We start from the raw sequence: 4,179 nt of genomic DNA, 5'->3' as shown, positions 1-4,179 counted from the left end.
GATGATGTAGAGTGTGCCTAAGGAGAGTCACCTGGAGAGAAAACATTCTCTCAGGCCTTCACAGAGAGCAAATTGGTCAAGCAATGGCCGTGACTCATCTACATGGCTGACACTGACAAAGGATCTAAAATCTGATAAATTCTGAGGGGATTTGACTGACCTTATCAGACCCAAAAGGTACAACTCTTGTTGCATGGGTCTTGCTTTATCCTGGTCTTAATCATCCAGCAGAAAAGTATAAAAACGACGTATAAGAAGTAAAGCCATGTTGTTATGTTGAGCTGTAGGGGAATCAGGTCAACAACTTCTGACATTGCCAGTCAAGCGGAAGACTCAATACTATTATGGACTATGGGACTATTTTGGAATATTTTGCTGAGTTCACACACTTATAATATTTAAATGACAGAACTACACAAAAAAAGGGGATACAGATAAATGATCAGTTTGTATCTGTGTATTCAAAATGGTTACAATAGATATATAGCTACAATCTCTTAATTCAATGAATAGAGGGATTTGTTCTAATAGTGTTTGTAAATAGGATATCATGTCTGCATCTTGTACAACAAATAACCACTAGGAAGACAGTATGCATTGTGTTAATTATTGAAACTGTCCTACCAATTTGATTTGCCACTGTCTCATTGCTATTTTTTTCTCAATAAAATTATGGAAAAAATTTTAAAAAAATAAAAAAGGTGTGCATATTTGGGAAACTCAAATATATTACTTAATACACCATGATATAACAATAATTGCTATCACAAATCTATAGAAATCTTTACATATTTTATTTTTTAAAGATGAGCTTTGCACTTTTTCAACAGGTTTTATAAGGTATAAATATACTGAGTAAAATTAAGGTCATTTTTACAGCTTTGATAAGTTTAGAAAATAATATTAATGACCAAAAATAGAGGTATTACCTGATATATAAGTATATCTCATTTATGCAATTAAAATTATTTTTTGATCAAAGTCAATAAATGCAGATCAGCCTTAAATGTCAGGACTAAATTTAAACAGACATCAAATCTTGAACATGTTTTATATTTGTCTTAAGTATGTATTGTATAAATGACAGCACTATTTTAGATAGATAGATATAGATATAGATATAGGTATAGATATAGATATAGATATGATATAGATATAGATATAGATAGTAGTGAACTAAAGTAGTAGTTGTTTATTTAACTAACAAGAAACTGATTATTGAAAATATTTTTAGGTTAATGTTTAAATATTAATTAACTCTTTTTTTCTGTTTTTTTGAGACAGGGTCTCGCTATGCAGTTCAGGCTGGTCTTAAATTCACTTTTTAGCTCAGGCTGGCCTCAAACTCTCAGAGATCCACCTGCCTCAGCCTCCCAAGTGCTGGGTATTTTAGGTATGCCCACTATGCCCATCTCTCATTAACTCTTGAATCTCACATTTTAGAGACAAAAATTCAAAGGATGGGAATACAACAATTTTATTTTAGTAAAATATAGTCTTTGTTTTTAAATTTACCTTTCTAATTTTAGCTAAGAGCATCTCAATATATTTAGAAAATCATATCATTTTAGACATGGAAAACTTAATCTTTTAATTATAGCCAAAAGCAATTACTTCAGATGACTCATCATAAGAGATAGCCAAAAACAGATAACAAAAATATACAACAGAAAACACTGATGAGGGGAAGTTTCTTTTTAGAGGATAAATTTGTTCAAATTTAGTATAACTCACTGGCTTGAGTTTTTGTTGTCTTTGGCCTTTTTCATTTTTTTTTCCTATTTTTTTCTGTGTCTTTTTATATTTAAATATTTGTTTGTTTACTTTTATAAAATCAGTTCAGTTGGTATATAGTACCACTCGTCATAACAGAGAACGCTTTTTTTAAAAGCTATATACATTGTCTTTGACCAAGAAAAATGTTTACATTATGATACATAGACAATAGACATGACATTTATAAAACTGATCTTTGATAGTACTTTGTCACCTAAGAACCAGGATGAAAATATGTATGTGACCAACTTTAAAGACAACTTTACTCTTAGCAAGTGATTAAAATTAGTCTACTTATAAACAACAAGAACTTCAAGCATTTGAGAGAATGTCTTGAGTGTTCATGTATAAGAAAAATTGAGTAGAACTTTTGGAGGATGATGTGTACTTAAAAGTTAACACAGAGAAACACATACATTCACCTAACTCATAGGTAACCTTTCATGTTGTCAAGCTTTAAAATTTTTATGTAACTTTAGGCCTGTCAGATTTTATCTGGTAATGATTTAAATAAGTTTAGCTACCCTGAAAGCTTATATAAATAGTTTTCTTATGGAAGTCCTCAAAAGAAAAAAATAAGTAAAAATTAATTATTGTCAAAAAGTTTGTAAACAAAGCAGTGGTAGATGTTTTAACTAGTTATTAACACAAGCTGAACAGATAGGTAGACTCTCCGAAAACGATAGTTTCTAAATCAGAGTACACTCTGTGAAGCCAAGTTGAATGATAACAACCCTTTTATAGTTTTATGTTTGTAAGTATAATTAGAGCTTTTTATAGGTCATCTATTAGCAAAGATTCCATGCAACAAGAATGAGAAGAAAAAACCCTTTTACATTTGGGAAAATGAAGTCTATTTCAAGGAAGGGACTTAGGATAATTGCTTATCTTACTGGAATATAATTTTTTGTATAAAACTGCTAACAAACTCATAATGATCACCAGGAATACTTTTTGGTTCATCAAATAATTTATTTGTACTATAAAATCCAGCCAGTCTGCCCAGCAGGGCAACATTTTTGAGGAGAGAGAAAAGAGGAAGGGGTTCATTTTAGTTCTCTCTAAAGGATGAAAGACTGATGAATTTGGACTAAAACTTTTATATTTATTTGTTGAGAGTCTAAGGATCAAATCTAGGCCTGTTTTTAAGAACATGGTCAAAAACAAAAACAAACAAAAAAAAGCAAACAAACAAACAAAAAGAACATGGTCCACAGATAGATGAAAGTCAGCTCCACTCTGGAAGAATTTAGAGAGTGAAAAATCTATTATTTCAAAAAAAATCAGTCCTAAAACTCAGAAGCAGAATTATATCTAAAGATAGAATTGAATTGAAACAGGAGAATTAAATTCTAATCATCTCAAAGGTAGAATGACAATCAAGGTCAAAAGCGTTCCCAAGGTGGATCTCCCATCCTTAGCAAAACACGTTGCAAAAGATAAAAGTTATGACTGACTGAAACTACAATGAGAAGCTGAAAATTAACAATCAAAGAAGTTGAAGGACTGTTGCTTAACTTTTTGAGTGAGGGAGGGAATGAGAAAGAGACAGGGAGAAAGAGAGAGAGACAGAGACAGAGACAGAGACAGAAAGAAGATTGGAGATGTTTTTCTACGCTTTATAGTTTCAGGCTCATATATGAGCCTTTGTGAAAATACCAAATGGGAGGGATTCTTTTTAGGATAAATTTGTTCCAATGTGGGATAGCTTGCTAGCTCAACTTTTGACTATAGCTTTTTCTCCTTTTGATTATTTTTTTTGTAAAACAACTCCTATTGGTATTATAATTTAAAAGACTCCCTTTTCTGGTCACCTCTTCTAAACACTGCTGAGGTTGAAGATTTAAACAGGCCTTTAGAGGGAACAGAGAGAGGAGGAGGAAGTTTTTAAAACGTTTTTTGAGTTGATTGAGTAGTGACCCTGGAAAGAAGTCACGTAACAAGTGTGCTGTTTTTATAGGATCTAGTGAGTCTTAGTGTTTGGGTCATATATTTATAGTCCTTCAGCTGTAAATTGTCCTTCAGAGGAACCCATAGACTTTACTGGTGAATGAATATTAAAAATTTAAAAAGTAGAAACTTTGCATCTGGATATTTTTAAGAAACATTATAAATGTTGCTTAAATTGCTTTTTATCTCTGCTTAAAGTTTGACAACTACTAAAAAACAGAAGAAAAAAGTAAAAGAGCAACAGGAAAAGCAAGCAAGCTTCTCCTGCTCACTTAGTCATTGGACTGGTAAAAGACTCCTAGGATGATAAACTGAACCTATAACCTCTACAAGACATGCCAGAATATTCTTTGGTTACCTGTGTTCCTTTACCAGAATGAAGAGTCAGATGTGTCCTTGTTCCTCTTCCAGGTTTTGGGAGGTTGGTCCCCTGCACTGGGTTGCTCCAATTAT

The sequence above is a fragment of the Octodon degus genome, unplaced genomic scaffold (assembly GCF_000260255.1).
Source record: "Octodon degus isolate 3935 unplaced genomic scaffold, OctDeg1.0 scaffold00031, whole genome shotgun sequence".
NCBI classification, from domain to species: Eukaryota; Metazoa; Chordata; class Mammalia; order Rodentia; family Octodontidae; genus Octodon; species Octodon degus.
Note: the sequence above shows the minus strand (reverse complement) of the source record.